Source organism: Macrotis lagotis, chromosome 1, assembly GCF_037893015.1.
Source record: "Macrotis lagotis isolate mMagLag1 chromosome 1, bilby.v1.9.chrom.fasta, whole genome shotgun sequence".
NCBI classification, from domain to species: Eukaryota; Metazoa; Chordata; class Mammalia; order Peramelemorphia; family Peramelidae; genus Macrotis; species Macrotis lagotis.
Genome location: NC_133658.1, coordinates 125751312 through 125777958, shown reverse-complemented (window position 1 = coordinate 125777958; position 26647 = coordinate 125751312). Strand labels below are relative to the sequence as shown.

Below are 26647 nucleotides of genomic sequence, written 5' to 3'. Positions count from 1 at the left end.
AAAAACTAAAGTGAAAAAAATGTATAGATTACTCATCAGTTTCTTTCTCTGAATGTACAGAGCATTTTTCATCATGAGTCCTTTGGAACTGAAGCCTGGGTTTCAATCCTTTCTCAAATGTATACTAGCTATGTCACCTTTGAAAGTGATTCATCTCTTCAAGTCTGTTTTCCTCTCAGATGAGTTAATGGGTATAAGTTCTTTGTGGACCTGAAAACAATAAATAATATTGTATTATAATAGAAAATGATAGATACATGTCACTTCTTGCTATTGTTATTACTACTACTACTATCACTGCTACAACTACTACTGATCCCAAAACTTGCTAAGATTCTTATAGATTCCATTGACAGAAAGATTAAATGCCTTTCAAATTTAGGGGGGAAAACACCTTTTGTATTGATAGAAACAGATAAATGCTCTCATCTATCCTTCTAGTGGTAAATATCATTGAATGGAAGCTATTTTTAGAGATCATGTGCCTATGGGTGGTCCACTCGAAGAAAAATGGTAGCTTTTCCATAGGTTTTGAGGGACATAGTTTAAGGACTGACCCCAAACCTTGTGATAAGTTTCTAGATATTGTTACTTGGTCTTCTGATTTACATTTTATTTATTAAAATGAATCTATATCTATCAGATCTGAAGACACATTAAATATTAACTGTGTGCTTGTGCAGCAGATAACTTTTCCCCTTTTTCTCTTCTTCACTATCTTATGAATCAATGACACATTAAAATTTTCAAAGAAATTGTATTTCTAATCAAGTTTTCCTGATTCCAGGGAAGGTACTCTATCCTCTATACTACCCAGCTGATCCTAATTTGTTCCTAATAATAACCCTAAGGTGTCCCAGTCCTTAAAGTACTTAGAGGTTCTATGCATAATTAAATCAAAAGTGATCTTACTTTATTAGATACCTTAGTTAGATGGGAGCTACTTTAGAAGGGTTTTACATAGATAAGGAAGTGCTCTTGCCTTAATCCATATTTTAGTTAATGAGGGTTTTACCACCACAGTTGAGGTGCTAAAGGGATAGTGGGAAAAAGTATACCTAATACTTTGGTTTGGGCCAGTTATAGGGCTATGGTTGGTTTACTATAGAGACAGAGGGAGGGATTGTATTAAGAAGGACTGGAGGGGCAGCTATTAAGAGGGACTCTATCCTATGAGGGCCTGAGTTCAAATCCAACCTCAGACACTTAATTGCCTAGCTGTGTGACTTTGGGCAAGTCACTTAACCCCATTGCCTTGCAAAAAAAAAAAAACAAAAAAGAGAGACTGGACGTCATGAAGAGATTTTTGTTTTGCTTGACACTTTAGCTAAATTTGGAGGGAGTATGCTTGGTGGTCTAAATGGTTCATGAAATGATTTGACTTTGCATGATGCTTAGGCTCATGATGATTGTGTGTTTATGGAGTGTACTTGAAAAGGGAGTAAATTATAAAGTGATTATGATTTGATGTGATTTATAACTCTTGAGAAATGTATTTTTTTTTTTGGTAATTATTTGAAAGGCAATGAGGTTAACTGGCTTTCCCAAGGTCAAACAGCTAAGTAAGTATTAAGTGTCTGTGGTTCAATTTGAACTCAGGTCCTCCTAACTTCAGGGTAGGTGCTCTATTCACTTAGCTGCCCTGAGAAGTGTATTTTTAATGAGACAGAAGAAGGGAAGGGATATATAGTGACTATGAGTCAATGCTGCTTATTAATCAACCATTGAGAATAGTATTTCTATCAGGAGAGATAATATGAATATATTTTGACAAAGAGGTTATAAGTACAAAATAAGGTTAAAACAATAAAAATATAAAAAAGACTAATTCTAGGAGAAAGTTAGGTATTAGTGGATAAAGAGACACAAAGACCTTTTATAGAAGAGGGAAAGAAAGGAGGTGTGAACACTGAGTAAATCCTAGATTTGGCCCAGAGAAGGAATAACATACTTTATTAGGTTTAAAAATCTATTCTACCCTACAGGGAAATAAGTGGGGAAGAAAAAGTAAGGGAAGAAGAGACTAATAAAAGAAAAGGTGAAGGTAAAAGGGAAAGGAAAGTTTAAGTTTAAATTTAAAAGAAAAGTTGAAGGAGAAAGGAACAAAACACTGGTAAAAAAGAAAAGGGGAAAGGAAAAAGTAGAAATAGGGAAAAACAGCATTGAGAGGAATACAGAGTTAGTAATCTTTTGTTTTGTTTTAGGTTTTTGCAAGGCAAACAGGATAAGTGGCTTGCCCAAGGCCACACAGCTAGGTAATTATTAAGTGTCTCAGACCGGATTTGAACCCAGGTACTCCTGACTCCAGGGCCAGTGTTTTATCCACTGCACCACCTAGCTGTCCCTATCAATATTGAAAATTAAAACAACCTTGAGAAATTATTTTACATCTGCCTATTTCCTTTGACTAATACTCATTTGGTATGGATCTTACCAAGTTACCACATTACTCTCCTCAAGACTCTCCAGCTGATCAATATTTTTACTAAGGTGAAATGCCCAGAGCTAAAATGTCTTTTCAGATCAGGAGTCAGTGTACAACAAAACTGTCACTCCCTAGTTCTGGATCTCAGGTACAGTCTGAATTTGCATTAGATTTCTTGGCTAATCTATCATATGATACTGCTTAATAATACAGAGCTTGCTGTTCTCCAGAACTGAAAAGAGATGCACTGTTGTGCTATTATTTGTACACCACCCCTCAGAATTAGTAATCTTAACTGTGAATATGAATGGAATGAGGTCTCCTATAAAATGGAAGCAAATAGCAGAATGGATTAAAAACCAGAATCCTGGGGCGGCTAGGTGGTGCAGTGGATAGAGCACTGGAGTCAGGAGTCCCTAAATTCAAATCCAGCCTCAGACACTTAATAATTACCTAAATTACCTAACTGTGTGGCCTTGGGCAAGCCACTTAACCCCATTTGCCTTGTAAAAAACCTAAAAAAAGCCCAACCCAGAATCCTACAATATGTTGTTCACAAGAAACACATTTTAAGCAAAGGCTGGAATAAAAAAATCAGATTTAGTGATCCTGATCTCAGACAAAGCAAAAGCAAAAAATAGATCTCATTAAAAGGGATAAGGAAGGAAACTACAGAATCTTAAAAGGCACAATAGGCAATGAAGTTATATTTTTATTAAACATGTTTGCACCAAGTGCTATAGCAGCCAGATCTTTAGAGGAGAAGTTGAATGGATTACAAGAAGACATAAACAGCAAAACTTTAATAATGGGGGGCCTCAACCTCCTTCTCTCAGAATTAGGTAAATCTAACCACAAGATAAACAAGAAAGAAGTTAAGGATGTGAATAAAATCTTAGAAATTTTAGAAAATCTTAGAAAACTTAGATATAATAGGCTTCTGGAGAAAACTGAATGAGGATAGAAAAGAAAATACTTTTTTCTCTCTAATACATGACACCTATACAAAAATTGACCATGTACTAGGGCATAAAAACCTTTAAATCAAATGTAGAAAGGGAGAAATAATAAATGCATGCTTTTCAGATCATGAAGCAATTAAAATTACATGTAATAAAGGGCCATGGAAAAATTAAACCAAAAATTAATTGGAAACTAAATAACTTAAAGAATGAGTGGATAAAAGAACAAATCATAGAAGTAATCAACCAGTTCATCCAAGAAAATGATAACAATGAGATATCATAGCAAAATTTATGGAATGCAGTCAAAGCAGTTTTAAGGGGAAATTTTATATCTCTAAATGCTTATATGAATAAAATAGAGAAAGAGGAGAATTGAGTATGCAACTAAAAGCACTAGAAGAAGAACAGATTAAAAATCCCAAAATGAAATTCTGAAAATCAAAGGAGAGATTAATAAAACTGAAAGCAAGAAAACAATCTAATAAATAAAACTGAGTTGGTTTTATGAAAAAATCCAATAAAATAGATTAATCTTGGTTAATCTGATTTAAAAAAAGAAAGAAAAATACCAAAATAGCAGTATCAAAAATGAAAAAGTCTCCTGATCCAGATGGATTTACAAGTGAATTATACCAAACATTTAAGGAACAATTAATTTAAATTCTACATAAATTATTTTTAAAAAATTGAAGGATTTCTGCGAAATTCCTTTTATGACACAATATGGTGCTGATATCTAAACCAGGAAGAGTCAAAACAGACAAAGAAAATTATAGACTAGTCTCCCTAATGAACATTGATGCAAAAATCTTAAATAAAATTTTAGCAAAGAGATTGTAACAAGTTATGCCTAGGCTAATACATCATGATCTGGTAGGATCATCAAGCAGGGATATTCAATATTAGGAAAACATTCAACATAATTGAACATATTAATAACAAAGCCAATGTCCAGTCCTATTATAAACATTAGAGAATATAGGAATAAATGAAATTTTCCTTAAAATAATAAGCAATATCTATCTAAAACATCAACAAATTATATATTACATAAACTAAGAGCATTTTCAATAAGTCCAGGTGTGAAACAAGGGTACCCATTATCACCATTACAATTCAATATAGTATTGAATATATCAAATGGGGAAATGACTTGTAACCTTATAAATTTGATTCAATTCTCTCTATATTTTAGAAATGAGACCTTTATCAGAACCCCTAGCTATCAAATTTGTTTCTTAGCTTTCTGTTTTCCTTCTAAACTTGGCAGCATTGGTTTCATTAGGGTATATTGAATATACCTGGTCATGGTGTATTAGCCTAGGCATAACTTGTTACAATCTCTTTGCTAAAATTTAGCAATAAAAAGAAAAATAAATTGAAGGAATTAAAATTGACAATGAGAAAGCAACACTCGCACTCTTTGCAAATGATATGATGATATACTTAGAGAATTCTATAAAATCATCTAAAAATTACTTGAAAGAATTATTAACATCAGCAAGGTAGCAGGATATAAAATAAACTCATATAAATCATCAACAAAGTCCAAGGTCAATAGATAGAATGAGAAATTCCATTTAAAGTAATTGTAGACAACATAAAACACTTGGAAACCTACCTCCCAAGACAAACCCAGAAACTGTAGGAACACAGTTGTTAAACACTTTTCACATAAAGTCAGATTTAAACAATTGCTGATGGTTAGGCCAAGCTAATATAATAAAAATGATAATTCTACCCCAATTAAATTGCTTATTCAGTGCCATACCAATCAAGCTACAAATCATTATTTTACAGTGCTAGAAAAAAAATAGTAACAAAATCCATCTGAAGCACTAAAAGGTCAAGAATAACAAGGGGGGAAAATGTAAAGGAAGATGACCCAACTGTACCAGATTTTAAATTATACTATAAAGTGGCAGTCATCAAAATTGCCTGGTACTGGTTAAGAAATGGAGTAATAGACTGATGGATTATGATAGGTAGAAAAGAAACAGTGGTAAATGACTTCAGTGATCTATTGTTTGACAAACCCAAAGACATTAGCTAGCTTCTGGGATCAGAACTCACTATTTGACAAAAACTGTTGGAAAAATAGGAAATATTATGGCAAAAATCAGGCATAGGTCCACATCTCACACCCTTTACCAAAATAAAGTCAAAATGGGTTTAAAAGGGTGATACCATAGACCAATTAACAGATCAAAAAATATTCTGTGGGATCTAGGGAAGGTGAGAAATTTATAACTAAGTAAGATATGGAGTACATTATAAATTGCAAAGTGGATGATTTAGACTATATTAAATTAAAAAGGTTTTGCCCTAATGAAACCAATGCTGCCAAGTTTAGAAGGAAAACAGAAAGCTAGGAAACAAATTTGATAGCTAGGGGTTCTGATAAAGGTCTCATTTCTAAAATATATAGAGAATTGAATCAAATTTATAAGGTTACAAGTCATTCCCCATTTGATAAATGGACAAAGGATATAAACAGGTAGTTTTCAAATGAAGAAATTAAAACTATATATAATCATATGGAAAATGCTTCAAATTATTATTGATTAGAGAAATGCAAATTAAAATATCTATGAGGTAACATCCTATACCTATCATATTGGCTAAGATGACAAAAAGGGAAAACAATCAATGATGAAGAAGTTGTGGGAGGATTGGGACATTAATGTGCTTGTTGATGGAGTTGTGAACTAATTCAACCATTATAGAGAGCAACATGGAACTATGCCCAAAGAGCAATAAAATTGATCATACTCTTTGACCCAGAAATTCCAATACTAGGCTGATAGCCAGAAGAAATCATAAAAAGCGGGAAAGTTCCCTCATGTTCCAAAATATTTGTAGCAGTTCTTTTTGTAGTGGCAAAGAATTAGAAAATGAGGGGATGCCCATCAATTGGGGAATGACTGAAGAAGTTATGGTATATGAATGGTATGGAGTACTATTGTTCTATAAGAAACCATGAATGGTTAGACTCTAGAGAAACATGGAAAGAATTACATGAACTCATGTGAGTCAAATGATCAGAACCAAGAGAAAATTGAACATATTAACAACACTGAATTGATCAATCTTTATGGATGCAGCTCCTCTCAGCAGTTCAGAGAGCTAAGACAACCCTAGGAGACCCGTTATGGACAATGCCATCCACATCCGGATGAAAAAAAAAATCAAAAAACCACAGAATCTGAATGAACACTACATTCACTTTTTAAAAACTTTCACTTAAATTTTCCTTCCTATGGTTTTCTTACTTTTCCCTTAGTCCTAATTTGTCATATACAAAATGACTAATATGTAAACATATTAAACACAAATGTACATATACAATATTCACTAGTCTCCTGCTGAGGGGGGGGCAAGGGAGGTTGGAAGAAAATTGTGTTACTTATAAAATATGCATATGGATGAAGTTGGAAAACTTTCATAACATGTAATTGAAAAAATAAAATATCAGTAAAAATAACCCTGTAAAATAAGTTGTAAAAGCATGATCATCAAAGGAAATTGAGTCAGAAAGAGTTTAAACAACTTAAGATTGCATGTGGTAGTATTTAAGCTCCTTGTTGACAGGTACAAATATTGGTTTTGCTTTTGTATTCCTGGCACTAAGCACTTGCTTTATATATAGTAGGTATCTAAAAATACTTATTTAATTGAATTAAATTCATAGAATCTGAGATTGGAAAGGACCTCAATGAGCAACTTGTCTAATCTATATATGAAAGGAATTTCTATTACAAAATACTCATTAAGCAGTCATCATCTTTTGCCTTGTAAACCTCTGAGAATGAAAAGCACAACACTCATCAAGGCAGTCCATCCAGTTTTGGTCAACTTTGATTTTTAGAAAGTTTTTTCTGACATAACATCTAAATTTTTTAATTGGTCTCTTTGCAATTTACATCCATTCCAGTTTCTGCTCTTTAAGACCAAATTAACTAAGTTTTATTCTTCTTCTACTTGACTGTCTTTCAAAAACCTAAATACAGGTCTCACATCTCCCCTGAATTGGGAAGAACTGATTTCAATTGTATCAAGTCGTGGTAAAGCTAAACTTCAAATCTGGACTTAATTTCCTGTGTTACATGCCCTCTATCATACCACTCTCCTGTGTTGCATGCCCTCCACTATACCACCCTCCACTGTGCCTAGTTTGAACCCATCAGTCTTGAATATTTTTACACATGTAGTCCACAGTTCTTGCTTTCAGTCCAAGAGCTGGGACAAGTAATTTGTGTTCCCTAGGGAACAAGGAAAGGAAATTCTAAGTGCTTTCCAAATATTGTTACATTTCCTCCTCAAAGCAACAATACATCTCTATTTTGTAGTAGAGAAAACTGAGGCAAAATGACTTGCCTAGGATCACAAAACTAATGAGACCTGATTTAAACTTCAATCAGCCATTGTCTATACAAGTTTTAAGTCTCTCCATTTCCACTACACACAGTCCTTCTCTCTTACTATTACTCCCTAGCAGATGCTTTGAGCCTTGGCTATAACACAGGAATCTCAACTTACCATAAAATAAATGCTATGTTTTGGGAAGGGTAGAATTTGAGGGCATTAAAATATGTGTTTATACAACAAAACTTTAAAAAGGGTTCCTTCTCCCAGGTCCCTGCTAGGTAACTACATTATCTATCCCTAGTGCCATATTGGTCATTCCATTGAAACATTAGTGCCCAAGCTTGATGATATCCAGCTGCAAAATTTATCAAGTGTTCACCACATCTCTGAGGCCTCAATTATTGAGATCATTGTTCAGTTTCAGTCCACCATCTGTTGTCCCAGTCTTCCTAAGTGATTTTCTGGGCTGGGTTCCTTTGTCATGGGGAATGTGAAGGAGTTGTTAAAAAGCACAGCACATTCTTTTGTGCATTGTAAAGCCATCAGGACTCGATTAGAGGAATATTCTTTAGCAACAATTGATTTGTTCAACTATCATTCAATTTCTAATACTCTGGTTTTAATGAAAATTGTTTGAGAGGTTGGTGGGAGCATTGCTTGGGGCTCCTTTGAGGTCACCATCTAGTTTCTAATATGTTCCAAGCCAGTTTTCAGTGAGAGAATGCTGGGCAAACTGCCCCCTTTGTAACACATAAAAACTAGAAATGTGACCCAGGTATTGGTCTCAGAGATCACTGTTTCTTTTTTTTTTGGGGGGGGGAATTTCTATAGATCTCTACATTATAAACTAATAAATAGACCTGATGAACCTGGCAACCCTTAGTAGCTGAAACTATTGTTCTAGGGTCTGGGACTTGGCAAAACTCACAATGTATTTTGTGCCCAGTCCTTTCCCCTTGAATTTTTAGCCACCCCCCCCCCCCACTTTTGAATTTGCAAGGAAGTTTCAACCATATGTTTCTGATTCATTTAGAGTTAGCTCAAAAGTTAGTTCTAACTCATGCAACTATTGTTCTGTAAGAGCTATTTGATTTCTTAGAAGCCTTTACTAATCCCTTTAAAGCCCTTTCCCTTCTTCAGACCAGAGGACTCTTAAGAATCCTAAGGGATTTTGTTTCAAGGTATATTGTTGTACTGCATAGAACTGCAGAATGCTACCATCAAATGAACATGTGATCTCTTCTCGACCATCACTCAGGTGCCTAGAGATAGCACATCTTGGACTAGCATGTGTTAAAATGAAATGTGCAAATTCCCATTTGAGTCTGTGATAATGAGTATAGAGCAATAGAGTAGATTTCCTTGCCTCCATTCTGATAACCAATGAAGAAGAAGCTGATGGGTAATCAGATAACTGGTTTGAAAGGGAGGCACTTTAGAGGATATAACTTAAAAATCCTAGCAGAATGTTCAGAAAATTAGAATTAACCTATGCTGTATTCCAGCATAGCTCACTTTGGATGTAATTCTGTGTTAAATGGCCTTTCTCAAGTGTTTTGGAGATAATCCTGAAGTATTTTCATTTTGACTCCTGCATGCTAGCTCATTACCAGTTATCATAAAGCAGTGCTCATATGCTACTTTCAAACTCTGAAAATGTAGCATTACAAAATATTTATCAACTGACCAACATACTTAGGGCATTTGGGGTACATGAGAATGAAATGGGTGACCCTTGGGCAGTATATATATATATATATATATATATATATATATATATATATATATGTATATATCTCGATTCTTTCATGCTAAAATTTGGCTGTCCAAACTTTCTCAGTACAATTCAAGGAAAGTGCATTAGATTTCAAATCAGGGTTGAAAATCTGTGTCTGATATATGTTAAATTAATCACCTTAGGCAAAACACCTCACCTTTCTTTATCTATAAAAGAAGATATATTCTCTAGTATCTCCCTATCTCTAGTCTTATGACCCTATGATTCACAAAGGCACTCCTAGAAATTTTTGTGGTATAAAAGCCTTGCTGGATTTCATCAAAAAATTTCAGAGATGGAGAGAACATTAACTAACTGGTCTCACCTATTTTCTTCCTATAAGAAAATGATCATATGAAATAAAAAAAAACCCTTATTGACCAACCAAAGTTTAACTTCTACTTGCTTAACTTCAGCCTAAGCCATTCTATCCCTCACTGTATGTAGGGATAAAAAGTTTATAAGTGATAGAACTGTGTCTTTTAACAGTTTTCTGAATCTAAACCAAATGATTTCCCTACCATTAGCAATGAACAGGTTTCTGAATATGATAATAATATCCTGTTGACTTAAGATCAAATCAAATCCCTTATAAACAAGGGATCTTGCCATTGGAATTCATCAGTCAGCGTACTAGTGAGATGAAGAAATAATCAACAGGAAAAATTGAGATAATTCATATGAAAGACCACAGACTATCCAAAGACATTGGAAAATTCTCTTGTTTACTTGTTCTACTTTGTTCTCCCATAATTTCTTTCCTACCCACAATCTCTCATTCTCTTCTTTCCTCTATCTGTTAATTCCAAGCAATCACCTTTCCAAATGGCTCTTTGATGGTTAACTGACAAATGGATCAATTGGGTTCTGTGCTTTTGATATTTGTGCAGCTAAATGCTTGATAATATTGGTATGACTGGAGATTCACAAAGTGCCAATCACTTTTCCTTGGGTGACAAAAGAACTCATAGTGTAATTAAAGAAAGAATATTAAGGTATTTAAAGATCTTTAAAGAAATAACTCGTAGTCTATCAGTTATAACACTTTCCCTCTGAAATTTTGCCTTTTCTCTTCAGATTTAATTTTTGGCTTGTCTTTCAATGAGCTGCCTCCAGTCAGACTTTTTTTTTTATCAACTTCCTCTTATTCCATAAAACTGGAAGATGATGCCAAGAGTGTTTTCTGAAAATCATAAAATATCATGTCTCTCTCTTGGGCAGTTGGCTGGATGTTTTTCACAGTTCCCTTCTCTGCCTTTGGGTTTCAAATTTGCCTTGTACTGTAGACTATCTAGAACAGACTGAGAAACTACCCAGAACAGACTGAACAATACATCCTAGAATTCCTGCTATGAGTTTTGAGATGTCCCTGATCTGATTTGCTTTTCTACATTTAAGGAAATAGAAAACTAGATAAGGCTTTGCATGCTATCATCTCTTACTCCATCTATCCAATAATCAATGAAGAAAAGTGAACATTAAAAGTGAATGAGAAGCCCTGAAAATGAGAAGCCTTGGCAAAATCTCACATATCAGAAGTGCTAGTCCTCCCTGAGCAACCTATATACCTCTCACTTCAAGATGCTGTAGCAAGTGCAATGTCCACATCCTGATAAACCATCTTGGTAGATAGGCAAAACCAAGTTGAGAGTAATCAACAAGTCTCAAACATATTGGTGAGGTAGGGAGATATTCATCTCAAGCATGTGAAGACTTCCCTGATTGGAATGGGTGGATAAGAATAATTTGTTCCAATGGCCATGAAGGCAGCTGTAGTAGGCACTAATAGAACACTTAGAACTTGATGAGACCATCAAAGATGCCAAGGTCATCCATTGCATTACAGGTTATTGCCAGGCATCCTGACTTTTGTCCTTCCAGTAGACTTCAATAACTCTGGAAGAGAAAATAAGGCTGATGACTTTTTTGTGATTCTATCTCACTTAAATCCAATTTGCATGAAAGTCAAGACATCATCTCATTTTGTCATTGGCCTTCTTCAAAAATGAAAGACAAAGGAATAAAACAACAGTCCATGGATTAAGTTCTATGATGAGATGATGAGTTCATTGGGACACTAGTATTGGGTTTTTTTCTTGATCTGGAAGTGAGCCATAAGTATCATCTATTCCAGGACCTGACCTTGAGACTCTGATATGTAAAATGACCTTTCTAATGCTACTTTTAGTGGATCTGGGGTTTTAAATCTAGTGACCTAACTCTGATTTTAGTATACTTTCTATTATTCCACAATGTTTCCTCATTGATCTGACAGCAATTTGATTTGAGTTTTAGTCAACAGAATATTATTATCATATTCAGAAACCTGTAGAGGAGAGAAGGGAAGGAAGAGGGATAAAGGAAAGAGAGACAGAGGTAAAATATAGAAAATGAAGGAAAGGAGAAGAAAAGGTATGGGCAGGGACATGAAAGTAAGGGGAATGGGATAGAGAGCAGAGAAAGAAACAAAACAAGGGAAGAAGAGAAAGGAAGAAAGACAGAAGAAGGAAAGCATGAAGGGAACAAAAAGACAGGGAGTATGATGTCATCACTGTACCATTAATTGACAGATGTCAAAATCATTTGAACTACGATTTTATCTTGTAAAGTTCATTGTCTTCTGGACAATGTTCTCAGTGCTCTAAATGGGAAAGTAGTCTTGGACCTGAGCAAGTAGGTTAAAGGTATCACAGAGCCCACCTGGGTGAAGTGGAGCTCTGCCAAATTGTATTCTATGACCTCATCTTCAACACTGAACCAATGGGACAATCACATTTTCAAACCACACTCTGCCCTGCCCCCTTCAACTTCCACTTAGATAACACATTCTTGCAAGGTTCCCAGGGTTAGGATTGTGAGTTCCTTTCAAGGAAGTTCTTGGGAAGAGGTCTAGTCTGGTTGCAGCAATTAAACTTGCCAGGTGAGAGCCACCCTGATGCTTTCCTTAGACTGACGCTTTCATCAGCCATTAATGAGCATAGTGCCAGGCAGTTTTATAAATTAAAGGATTCAGATGATCGCTATGTGTAAATCCTTCCAAGAGGCATGTTCTAGACAGGCGGCATAGATCTGAAAAAGAAAATGATAATGTTTTGGAAAATGATGACATTCTGTAAATAAAATCAGGCAGCATAAGTACTTGGCAAAACTATTGCTCAAGTCGACATGCTCCAATTTATTGCTACATGAATCAGGAATTAATTCTCCTTCCATCATTCCTCTATTTTGAAGTGTGACATTGTTAGCAATGTCTGAAACCTCAACTGGTACTGAGATTCTTAATGCAATAAGCCAGAATGAATATAAACATTTGGGAAGGGAAGTAAATTGGGTTTCTCTCAATTTTCTGGGGAATTGAGTTTGCAGTGACTAGAATATATGAAATTGCCAAAGGGGGAAGGAAAAAAAGGAGTTGAATCATTTTGGCATTCATGGGGGGCATTTATGTTCCCTGATGATAACAAAGTCCAGAAACTTAGTGGATATGTTGGCAAGGAAAGATGACTATTTAAACTGTTTATCTTCAAGATATTTGATGCCCTAGTTGTCCGAAAGTAAAGAGATGTGATATGACTACAATCCTGGAATCCTTACAAGTTTATTTTTGCTCCCATATCAATCCCTCCACAATATCATACTTTCTGTCTGCCTTTCCTCTTTTCCTCCCTCCCTCCATGCAACATACACTATCTGATTTAGTATCTATGAAAAGAGGAAGGTGGCAAATATAATATTTGTCTTGACCATCATTATACCTGGGTTAGCAATCAATATTTATTAAGCCTCTACTATGTATATGATATAATGCTATATATTCCATTGAACAAAAAAAATATAAGAGGTAGTCCCTGTCCCTTAGGAGGATATATTATAGTTGGGGACAATCATAAAAAGAATGAGACCATTGGGGCTTTGTCCCAGAGTACTGAAGTTTAGAAGGTGCTACTAGCACCTTTGCAAATAGAAAATAACAAAACAAAACAAAAAAGTGGAGCCTGTCATATAATAGTTGAAACCAGAAGTTAGTTCCTCCCTGAGTGGTAATAACTCATTTGAGCTCTTCCTCAGCCTACTCTTCATCTACCCTGCTTTCTGTCCTCACTAGTCTTCCCAGACTCTTTAGTGTACCAGGTTCTCCACAGGACAGGTCTCTTCCCACAGGAGTCAGTATATGTGGTGATCAGATTTCTCCCATCCTATGGGGCCTTGTCCCCAGGATCTGATATCCCTTACCTCATCCAACTCAATTTATTTTAAATAGTTGATTTGATAACATTTTTAGTGCTATTTGTATTGAGAGTCAAAATTGTTAGATATGACTCTATAACTAGAAATACAAATCAATCAATCATGTGACTAATTTATATGATCTCATGATTTTTTACAATTCTGTGATCAATCATTAATACTCTTTAAACACTTAATGTATACCACATACTATAATAAATATTGATGATAAAAATAGCCAAAATAGAAATAGCTCTTGCCCTCAAGGAGATTTCATTCTAATATGACAGACAACATGCACAAATATAAGAATATGAAGACTATATACAAAATTAATTCAAGATAGTTTGGGGAAAGTATGTATGTATGTGTATATATATATATATATATATATACATATATATATATATATATGTATATATATATATATATATTTGACTAATTATGGGAGTTAAGGCCAGAAATGGTTTCATGAAAAGGTACCATTTAGTTGAGTCTTGAAGGGGGAGTGTTTTCTGTAGAATTCTTAATTTTTTAATTTATCCTTCATTTTGTGTTTCATAACTTTTCATTGAGCTAATTATATTAATAGCTTGTGTGGGAAGTCTTCTTAGGCAACTTTTGGAATATCATTATTCACTCATGAGATTGTGGGTCAAGGTAAATCACTTCAACTTATATAATTCTGTTTCTGAATTCTATAATTTCTCCTTGATCAAAACCAAGAGATGTGAAAATCTTACTTTGCAAAATAATAGTAGGTGACAGATCCAAATCATATGACTATCCATATATAATTTAATGAAACTCAATTGGGTAAAAGAGGCCATTCTATTTCTTTCTTCCACAGCCTTAATCACTGAATGGGAATTGCCTCAGTCAAACAAAGACCTATAAAAGATCTTAGTTTAAAAAGGTCTTTTACTGCATCCAAGATGAGATATCCAATTGTCTGGATCCATATCTTGCCACTGGACCCAGATGGCTCTGGAGGGAAAAGTGAGGTTGGTGACTTGGTATAGTCCTCCCTCATTTATATCCAATTTCCTTCCTGATATAATGGTCCTCTCCAAAAATGAAGGACAAACAACAATAATAATGAATATCAATCCACCACGACCCAATAATAATCACTTTTTTCACAACAATCTTGTGAGAGAGGGAATATAAACTATATTATCTCTATCTCCATCTCTAGCTGTAGAAGAAGAAACAAAGTCACAGATAAGCTAAGTGGCTTATTTTTGGTCTCACAGATTGTGTAAGAGTCAGGCTTTGGCTTCAGATCTGTTGACTCCAAATCATCCATCCTCTCCACTGTATTATCCTGCTTTTGTAATTACAACAGGATCACTCTCCCTTTATCCTAACTCCTCCAAAAGAAAGCATTCAAAATCAGTATTCCTTTCCAAAGTCTCACTCCCAACTCCATGGAATAAATAGTTGACATTCCAAGGAAAACAAAAACTTCCTTGTGTCATGGATTGTCAGATCTTGAGATTGTGAGCAGCTGTTTGGGGGAGGCAAGCAGAATTGGGGTGAAATTATTTCAGGAGTTTCCAGTCCTCTTAAAGAAATTATACTTTAAAGGAAAATAATGGCATAATCAGAACCATATTGGAATCAGCACATCTGAACATATGGCAGGAAAAAAATGACCACTGCTGTCTACACATGGAGACCACTCATCCAAACTGAGGCCAAAGTCTCTTTTCACTTGAGTGAGCTCCTTCTGTCTACACAGGTGACCAAGAGCATTAGGAAGTGAAATGCTGTCCAAAAAGACCTATCAGCACTGTTGTCAATGCAGTAAACTTTATAATGTGTGCTTTTCAGATAGAGGCTAATAAATGAGCCAAGGGAGGACTTTGTGACCATCTTGTATAAAGACAGTTCTAAGATTCAACTTGAATCTATAGGTGAAAAAAGTGAGCACTGATTCTTTCTTACCAAGAATGAAGAAGCATTTAAGAAATGGTAGCTTAGAAGGCCCAAAAGAATTGCCATGGGAACAAGTCTATCTCTTTTTATGGGTAGAATTAGGTCTACCATTTTAAAGAGCTATCAGTAGATTGAATTGGCAAAAGAAAGGGGAGGTTATAAATATTTATAGAGAGTCTATAATGTAGCAGGTACTGTATTAAGTGCTTTACAAATATAACATCATTTGGTCATCAAAACAACCCTAGGAGAGGCAGTTATTATTCACATTCTACAGTTGAGAAAACTGAGGCAGAGGTTAGATGAGTTACCCAGGGTCCCAAAGCTAGTATCTGAGGTTGAATTTTAACTCAGGTTTGCTTGACTCCAGGCCCAGTGACTTATCCATTGCCCACTTGTCATAGGGGACAATAGAGATCCAACTAAATAATAAATTTGGGAAGGACATTGGTAAATTGTGCTCACTGAGATGACGGCAATAAGGATAATGAATGATTACCAGTTCCTGTGTTTTGAGGGTCAATTTTGAGGAGAATAATCAGGAGATGAGGAATGACACCATAGCTTTCTACAAGTCTAATATAATGGAGGGACTTTTTCCCTCCTTGTCCAGTTTAAAGAAGGCACAAATACCCTCAACTTCCTGTCAGCTAAAAGGATTCTTTTAATTGACTTTTAAGCCCTAGAGGATTGGTGGAGGCAATGACTATTTTCCCGCTAGTCCATGGTCTGTGATCTCATGAATGGGTAAACCTGTGTGTGAGGTGAAACAGTCTATTTATGTCTTCTTTCTTTTGCATAGGACCTTGTGAAATTTTAATAGTCAGCTGGCAGCTAGGTGATTCAGTGAAAAGAGTACTGGACTTGGATGTGTAACCTTGGACAAGTCATCTAACCTCTATCTACCTCAGTTTCCTGGAAAATAATAATAGAACTTATCTCATATAACATTAAATGAGATGACATATGTGAAATACTTTGTAGTCATTAAAGTATAATATAAATACTAATGATTATTGCTTCCTCCCTGAGTCTCAGGCTATTGGCTTCCAAGGGAGAAAAAGTATAATATAATGGAGGGTCGGCGGACTAGATGAGATGAGAGAGAGAGAGAGAGAGAGAGAGAGAGAGAGAGAGAGAGAGAGAGAGCTACAGAGAGAAAGAGAGAGAGAAAGGGAGAGAGACACAGAGTGAGACACTATGGGGGAGAGAGAGACACACATACACACAGAGAAAGAGGGAGAGACACAGAGTAAGATAAAAAGAGAGATCATCAAAAGAAAGAGTCTACATGTAGTTTATTGGGGTATACTAAATGAGGTAAGATGAAATACCTACTGAAGAAAGAATGGAGAGAGTTTAAAGCTTAGAACTGATAATTGTTAACCTTACCTAAAAATTTAACTCTCTGAAGCTTAAAAATGAACCAAACAGGAAGAAACAACTCCATGAGATAACAAAAATATTAAAAGAAAACAAAATATTGAGAAAAGAAGAAAGTATAAAATATATTATTAGAAACAATTCACCAGGAAAAATGACAAAAAGATTTTTTAGAAGCATTGGACTATCATTCTCCAATTGACAAATGGTCAAAGGATATGCAAAGGCAATTTACAGATGAGGTAATCAAAGCAATCCATAGTCATATGAAAAATTGCTCTAAATCACTATTTATTAGAGAAATACCACCTCACATCTCTCAGACTGGCCAATATTACCAGAAAGGACAATGATGTGGGACAAGGGATGTGGGAAATCTGGGACACTAATGTATTGTTGGTGGAGCTATGAACTCATCCAACCTTTTTTGGAGACACACCAAAAGAGCAACAAAAATGTTCATACCTTTTGATCCAGCAATACCACTACTGGGTCTATACCCTGAAGAGATTATGAAAAAAGGGTAAAAACATCACTTTGTACAAAAATATTCATAGCAGCCCTGTTTGTAGTGGCAAAGAATTGGAAATTAAGTGAATGTCCCTCAGCTGAGAAATGCCTTAACAAACTGTAGTATATGCATGTCATAGAACACTATTGTTCTATTAGAAACCAGGAGGAATGGGAATTCAGGAAGCAATTGCATGAACTGATGCTGAATGAGATGAGCAGAACCAGAAAAACATTGTAAACCCTAATAGCATGGGGGTGATGGTTAACCTTGATGGACTTGCTCATTCCATCAGTGCAACAATCAGGCACAATTTTGGGCTATCTGCAATGGAGAATACTATTTGCATATAGGGAAAATATTGTGGAGTTTGAACAAAGACCAAAGACTATTACCTTTAAATCAGGGAGGGAAAAAAGTTATCTCATTATGTAATTTTGCTGTCTCTTATACTTTATTTTTCTCCCTTAAGGACGTGATTTCTCTCTCACCACATTCAGCTTAGATCAATGTATACCATGGAAACAATGTGAAGACTAACAGACTGCCTTTTGTGGGGGGTGGGACACAAGGTAGGGGGAAAATTGTAAAAACTCAAAATAAATAAAATCTTTCTAAAAAAGAAAAAATCGTTGGACTATCTGAAAACTAAGACAATCAGTCTATGCCCCTTATTAACAAATTATAAACAAAAACTGTCTAAATCTATTAGAATTTTAAGTCAAAGTGAAAATAGAAGGAATCCACATCCCATTAAAAAACTTCAAAATGAAAACTTGTAGGGAACATTCTAAGAGGCAATTTAATGTCTCAGCATTGGGCCTGGAGTCATGAAGACTTGAGTTCAAATGTGAGCTCAGACAAATTCTGTGTGACCCTGGGCAAATCACTTGATCTCTGTTTACCTTAATCCACTGAAGAAAGAATGGTAAACCACTCTAGTATCCTTACCAAGAAAATATGAACAAACATGAAGAACAGTACATAACATAAACAACCTAATAACAACAACAAGATCAGGAACATTCTAGTAAATATAAAACTTTCAGATCTAAGGAAAAATAATCCAAGCAGTCTAAAAGAAAGTATAAGTATCAAGGAACCAGAGTCAGGATTTAAAAAATTTGGAAGCTGCCATTTAAAAAAGAAAAGCAGAAAACAGTATTCCAAACCATAGAAAATAAAAGCTTGCAATGAAGAATAATCTCCCTGGCAAAATGAAGAATAATGCTATGTAGGGGCAGCTGGGTGGAAAGTGGTTAGAGCACCAGCCCTGGAGTCAAAAGGACCTGAATTCAAATCTGATCTCAGACACTTAATAATGACCTAGCTGTGTGACCTTGGGCAAGTCACTTAACCCCATTGCCTTGCAAAAATCAACAACAAAAAATAATTATACTATGTATAAAATATGAACCTTTAATGAAAAAGAGAGCTAAATGAAAAGGTCAGAAATGAGCAGAATCTTTTAAAAACAAATTCAGGAGACAAAAGAAACAAAGGAATATACATATGATTAAATGGAAGAGATTATATAATAAAGAATTCTTTTCACTCTAAAAGAAAAAGAAAAAAAATTTTCTCAGAATCTTAATTACTATCAAGGCAGAGAACCTGGGAATGCTGCTATTTTATTTTGATAGTCTCAGGTGGAGAAAGAAATGGGAAGTATGGGAGGCAATAGAATGAATGAGATAAAGATTACACAAACAGGGAGAAAGATATGGAAAGAACAGGCATCCTAGGAATATCATTTTACCTGAATGAGACAAAGGAAAACTGAAAAAACTCATATCTCTGTGTATGTGTGTATGTATAAATGTATGTGTGTACACATACACACATATACACCCTCATACAATAAACATATATGAAGACTGTGGCAAAGAAATATGTTGGTTTTTTTTAAGTTGAGAATAAAACAAAAATAAATATCCCAACAATACTTATATACAAACTTATCAATAGAAAGTAATCATTCTATGATTCTTGCTAAGCATACCCTTCTTTATATGAGAAAAATATCACTATAGATGATTCATTTATGTTCTCTAGGGACCTTTTGCTACTTCCTTTTCCTTGTTCTTGCTAGGGAGAACTCCTTAGACTAAGAGACAATGTTAGAATTGTTTCTTAGAAATCTGAAGTGAGGGTGGAAGTGGAGCACAGGGGAGTCTACTTCTATTGATGAACCAAGCAACCCAAGAGCAATGAACTCAGGGCAAACTGCAAAGGCAGGTAAAGGATGGGAATGTGCAAAGGTTACCAACCCCTGTGGCTTCAGTCTAGCAGTATCTGGCTAGTCTCTGAGTTAGATGAGTGTTCAAAGGCTTGTCATGTAGAAGAGAAAATAGGTGGATTCTATTTGGCCCAAGAGGTCAGAATAAGGATCAAGATAGAGACATTAGAAGCAGATTTCAGTTCTCTATGAGGAAAAACTTCCTAGCAATTAGAGCCACCTTAAAGTAGAATGTTCTGCCTTGACAGGTGATGGATTCCTCCTTCCTGGAGGTCTTTAAACAAGGGCTGGGGGACCACTTGACAGATGTCTTATAGGGGGCATTCTTTTTTTCTGATTCAGGTTGGACTCAATGGTTTCTTAGTTCCTTTCCCCCGCTCTAAAATTAGGCAATTTTGTGATTCTTCAAGGTCTGACATTGGGATCCCAGGGCTTTCAGTGGAAAAGCCTGGAAAGTCACAAAGCTGTCAAGGTAAAGTACATGTACTGTTCTGCGCAAATTCTCCCGGATACAGCTCCCACCTGGAGAGTTTAATTGCTATTCCCAGCCTAAGACCTTCCCCACAAATTACCCTTTTCGGAACTGTGGGTCTTATCAAGGTGTTCCGCAAACAAATGAATTATCTCAAAGGAACTGAAATGACCACTGCAGACAGGGTTTTTCCCACAGGCTGAAACATGAATTTCATTTACCTGAATACTTACTCTATAAGAAAGGCTTGTTGTTTCCTAAGGCTGGAAGACATATTAAAAGTTTATTTGGTCTGGTTCTTTGCCCACATGTCCTAGAAAGATGAAAATATTTGTAAGACAGAGAAGATAGGACAAAACAAACAAAGATTCAGAAGATTTGGGTTGAAACCCACTCTGCCACTAACTATCTGTGTGACCCTGGGCAATTTGGAGAGTATGAGCCTGGGCAGTGGATGGGTCTCTCACCTGGATGGAAGTAAGAGAGCAGGGGCTTCATGAATCAATAGTTAGGGGTAAGTGTCCCAATTCTAGCCTCTTCCAGGAATGCTTGGAACACTTTTTGTTTAAGAACATCTGCCATTGTAGGATAAGGCAAGAGATCAATATGATTTCATTTATGTCCCCTTAGGACATAATAACCAGACATGTATTCTGACCTGATCTGCCCACTGTCTTAATCACTTCTTCACAAGTATTTAAAGAGGAAAATAAATCACCATTATGTAAATCTCTGTTCATATTTGTGTGCTGTTAAAGACTAATGGAGGACGTCACCCAACCAAATTGACTGAGTCTACTACAAACTTATTTTATATATCTCAACTGGACCTTTACGACTACATGGCACTCTTTTTTTTCTCTTCTTACATACATTCTATCAACATCATTACCCCAGAGCAAATATTGCAGACTTTTTATTATCTCCTCAAGTCTTCCTCTTTCTCTTCAAGAAATTGACTGTGAAAGTAACAAAAGATATTGAATAATAGTTTTAAAAGATGTCAGGATTAAGGGAGAGACCTTGTCACTAACAAGTAGACAAGGAAAAATTGAATATGAGAGTTCCAGGAAATGGAATAAACAAAGTAGAAAATTTCCAGAGAAGATCAAAAGAGAAAGAGATCAAAAATATAAAACAAGAGGTTGTCTCTCCTCTCTTCTCTCCTCCCCTTCCCCTATCCTTTTCCTTTCTTTTTCCTCTTCTCTTTCCTCCTCTCCCTCCTTCTCCTTCTATTTTTTCTTCTCTTTCTCTTCCTCCTCCTCCTTCTTCTTTTTCTTCATCATCATCATCTTCTTCTTCTTCTCCTTCCTCCTCCTCATCCTTTTCCTCTTCTTCCCACTCTGCTTCTTCCTCTTTCTCTTTCTATTCCTTCTCTTCCTACTTCATTTCAAAGGCATAGGCAATTCCAGGTGAGAGAACTCCCTCTACCAATGCATATCCACAATTCAAAGACCTAGAGAGAGTTGGCTGGGGCACTAAAAGGTAAAATATATGCAGAATCACACTGTGAGTAAGAGACAGTTTGTTCTTACAGAACTTTATATATTTTTGTTTTGTTTTGTTTTTGGAGTTTCTGTTCCTTTTATTTATTTAAAAAAAACTTTCCATTTCTTTCTTTTTTCCCCCCAACTACATATAACAGTAGTTTTCAACTACCTTTTTTTCTCCTTCCCTTTCTTCCCTCCTCATTCCCCCTGACAGAAAGCAGTACAATATAGGCTCTATATCTATAACCATGCTAAACCTAGATCCATATTAATCATGCTATGAAAGAAGAATCACAACCAAATGGAAGAAAAAATTGGAGTGAAAAAAACAATGTAATTCATAAGACAACTTTTTTTTTTAAAAAAAAATTGACAATAGTAAACTTTGGTCTGTATTTAAACTCCACAGTTCCTTCTCTGGATATAGATGGTATTCTCCATTACAAATCTTTTAGTATTGTCTCTGATTATTGAATAGAGAAATGATCAAACCCATGGGGGGTCGATTCTCACCTCATATTGCTCTTCTTAGTATGTATAATGTTCTGGTTCTGCTCACTTCACTCAGCATTAATTTGTGCAAGCCTTTCTATGCTATTCTGAAGTCCCATCCCTTATGGTTTCTTATAAAAAAAAATAGTGTTCCATCACATTCATATACCACAACTTGTTCAAGTTATCCCCAATTGATGGACATCCATCAATTTCCATTTCTTTGCCACTTTTAAAAAGAGGTGATATAAATAGTTTTGTACAAGTGGGGTTTTTTAACCCCTTTTTGTGATCTCTTTGGGATATAGACTAGTAGTGGTATTGTTGGATCAAAATATATGATGCATAGTTATGCCTTTTTGTCATAGTTACAAATTGCTCTCCAGGAAATATATTTTTAAATATATTTTTAAAATATGCTATTTCTTTTGTTGTATATTATCTATACATATTCACATATATATACAGTAACAACATTTAAATGGCACCTTTAAGTTTACAAAGCTCTTTGAAATATTACCACATCTGATCTTCACAAGATTTCTGTATAATAGGTAATCTTTTGTCTTCATTTTATTGACATGGAAAACTCAGATTCAGTGACTTGTCCAGGATCATACAGAGAGTAAATATCTGAGGCTAGATGTGACCTCAGATCCTCATGACTACAGGCCAAGTACTTACTATAAATCTACCTATCTTCTTCATTATTCTAGGAATCTGACTTATTTTCAAAATAGTGGACCTTCTTAAATAGATCTAGAACCAATACTCATTTACATTCTTAAAATTTTTTCAGGTACCTCAGGTCTATAACACACTCAGTGTATTGGTATCTGAGGAATTTCTTTGGAAGTCTTTTCCCTCTTTATTTTGATGTGAATTTAATAAACACATCAATAAGCAGAAACATTTCAATTTACAAAGAACAAGACAGAAGGAGAATCTGTGAACTTATATATTTTATTTTTTCCCACACAAATTAATTGATGCTTTTTTTAAATCATTACCTCCTGACCCTTTTTCATGAGAAAATTATCTTCATTGAAAAATGTTTAAGAGTATGTGCTACTATGTTCTTCTGAATGATGAATGCAGTTTTGGAGACTGTAGTGACATGGGTCTGCAGCTGGGATTTGGAAAGATAAATTCATATTTTCACAAAATACTAACTTTTCTACTTGCTTACTAGCAACTCCAGTAGTACAGTCTGTAAAGTCTGTGGACTTTCACTTTCAGGGTTGTTGTTTTTTTAAGTAGATGTTGGGCTCAGGGTCAATCTACACAAAGCAAATGAGGTAAATTCTTGTGGATCCAGGTACCAGGGTTCTGACCACCACTCTTTTTCTCTCTCAAGGGTTCTAAACCATTTTTCTCTTATGGTCTTCTTTGGCAGTCTGATGAAGTCTATGAAACCCCCCCTCTCAGAATAATTTAAGTAAATTATGTAGCATGACTAAAAAAATTACATATAATTTTATAACATACATATTATAAGCAATTATATATTTCTATTATCCATCCATTATCTATCTATCTATCTATCTATCTATCTATCTATCTATCTATCTATCTATCATCTATTCGAATTACATAAAAAATAAGATCTAGGACTACAGGCTAAAAACTCCAGTTCTATCGGGGAAAAAAAAGGTTAAAAATTCCACTTACTTCTTAGGTACTTAGGTTTATTGTCCCCTGGGCTGGTCCCAATACATTTGTGCTGTTCATCATTCATTTTGCTTCTTCCAAAGAAATTTCAAGGAAGTGAAAAGCACGATGAGTCAACTCCTAGACTCACAACACTGTAGCTCTCTCTGTAAGATGCCTAAACATTCAAGTCTTTCTGAAGCAAGAGTTATTTGGTATCAGATCGCTAAAACGTCTAAGTAACTAGATTTTTCCAATTTCAGCTGGACCTTTGCCATCCTGGAGACACTGCCCCAGTGTGTGACTTGAACCTCCAGATGAGGAAAGATAATCTTAAGTGAGAAATAATACTCTGCAGTCAAGGCAAAAGTATACCTCTCCTTACTGAGGTAAAAGTGTGCCCCTCTTTTCATTTCCTCATACAACCCCCTTAGTGTATTTCAAATAGCACCTCCTGGAGAGGAAGTTAAGTGTTAAGGGATTTGAGAATCCAAAAGTTTCCTTTGAAACTTTGTGGTTATGGAACTTTATTAAACTCTGTGGCAGACCTTTACAGTGGTAAATACCCCAATAACATTCATAGGATTTAACATCAAGGTTGGAAATTTGATATGTGGCAATGGAGCTGATGGGATTGTGGGTACTGGGGAGCTTTCTGTTCTCCAGAACTAAAGACCATGAGTTTCAAATACAATTTTACTTTGGTAGTATGTGTGTGTGCGTGTGTGTGTGTGTGTGTGTGTGTGTGTGTGTGTGTGTGTGTGTATGATAGTTAATCAGGAAGGGACAAGGTCATTCCATTGCTCCCCAAGGGAGGTACCGTATATTCTCCTTTTTGGAAAAGGAAGGCAAATATGAGCCCTAGTGTATTTTAATTATGGAAAAATGAAAAAGAAAGGAATAAAATACAGGCCAACAAAGCAAAGATTTAAGCTGACATCACTTTCCATATAATTGTGATGCCGGCAGACACTCAATAAACATATCAGCATTGTTAAAATGATTTATCGGCCAAATAGTTGAATGTAAAATATTATCAATATATGTGTCATCATTGATCTTTCTCAGGTCTAGCTGCTGAAGAATGGGGCTGCGAGATGATTTCAACAAACAATCCTTGACAGGAAACCAAAGGCAACAATACACAGGGACAGACAGCTGACAAATGCAGTATGGGGCCATTAAAACATGTGATGAATTTGCCGGGAAAGTATATATTTGTGCAAGAGGTGAGCTCATATCTACCATAAATTTGTCAGCCGTGACACAGTGTTCTCCAGTTTGGCATGAGTAATGCCTTGCTATTTGCCGGCTTTGTCTGGCAAAAGTGCTATCAGTCACTCCAGGGTTATTTACAAAGAAATGTGTCTATCAGTTACAAGGACATGACTTTGCCACTAAAAGATAACAAAAGAGGAAATCAGCCAGTGGCCTCTCGGCAAGGGCTGTGTCTTCTCCAGAAAACCTCTGCCTGGGAATGAATCAGATGGACGGCAATGGACTGTGCTGGCCCGATGCCTGGCATGGGCAGCCTTAGTGCATTTATCCACACTGATTAGATTAGAAATTATTAATAGGGGGCTATGGAGTAGAGCAAAGGGTCATTTAGAGTTTAATTCTGTTCTCAGATAACTTCATTTCGGCTGATGGGATTGTTATTGTAGGGGTTTTATATGTTTATAGGAAACAATATACTCAATAATGAAGTCTTGCCTCCTTCTGCAAGGTCAGGAAAGCTATTGTGTAGCTAGATTGAAGTCTTCACAATTGTGTTAATTAAGTAACAGTGATTGGACTTGGTCTCCTCATGAAATGCATTTAAGGGACTAAAAGCTGCTGAGAATGTAGTCTTTCAATATAAATATATAGCGAAGCAAGTAAGACCAGAAAGCAGTCAGAGATTGAGTAAACAGAATAGCTGACGCGAAGCTTTTACTTAAGGAAGACAGCGGCTTGGCTGGCAGATGGAGCTTCTTGCCACATAAATACAAATGTCTCATCAGTTTAGTATTAAATGTAACAGGTCTTTTCTCTTTTACTCAATTCCTGACGAATCTGGAAGACAAGGTTATAGAATTTGATATTGATGGTGCATTATGACTCATCAGTCACTTTTTTCCCCTCCTTGCCCTGCCTGTTGGAAACAGATGATTAGTATAAAATGAGATCCAAAGCCTTTTCTGATAAAGGGCCATTTCATTGGTCTTGCATAATATAATAGGGCCATTAGTGACACTCTGGTTTGAGCTCTGTCGTCATATCCATTATGAACTCCCAATCCTCACCCCCACCTCCTCGGTTTATAACACAACCATTAAAATTTGCTGAAGACAGCCAGAATTCTATTTGTTCCAAGAGACAGGTTCCCTTCCAACAATTGCAAAAAGGCAAATTGGATGCAAAATGTCAAGTGGAACCAGTGAGGTAGACAGAGATGACTTAGCAAGTTTTGACTCTGGTTGTCCACCATCCAAACACACCCCAAATGGTTTCTGCTTTAGAAGTGAAAGTCTTTCCCAATGGTGCATGATGTGGAACTGTCTTTCTTTAAGAAAAAATGCAAATGGACTTTGCAAGGGATAATTGATCATTTCTTGCCCTCAGGTAACCACTAACCTGGGACAACACACAACCTCCCCTACCCCACCCCCCCAATAGAAGCATTGCTGCATCTGTGGATGCCATGAGTAGGAGTGACAGCTTCATT

At 35.7% G+C, this 26647-nt stretch overlaps 1 long non-coding RNA gene across 1 annotated transcript; it reads right to left on the bottom strand.

The window, feature by feature from the left end:
* On the bottom strand, positions 1-24125 carry LOC141514150 (uncharacterized). The gene is made up of 3 exons (XR_012475959.1): positions 23962-24125; positions 20542-20621; positions 1-210 (listed from the first exon to the last, which is right to left on the bottom strand). It is a non-coding gene; the product is annotated as an uncharacterized LOC141514150 (long non-coding RNA).
* Between the last annotated feature and the right edge of the window lie 2522 nt (positions 24126-26647).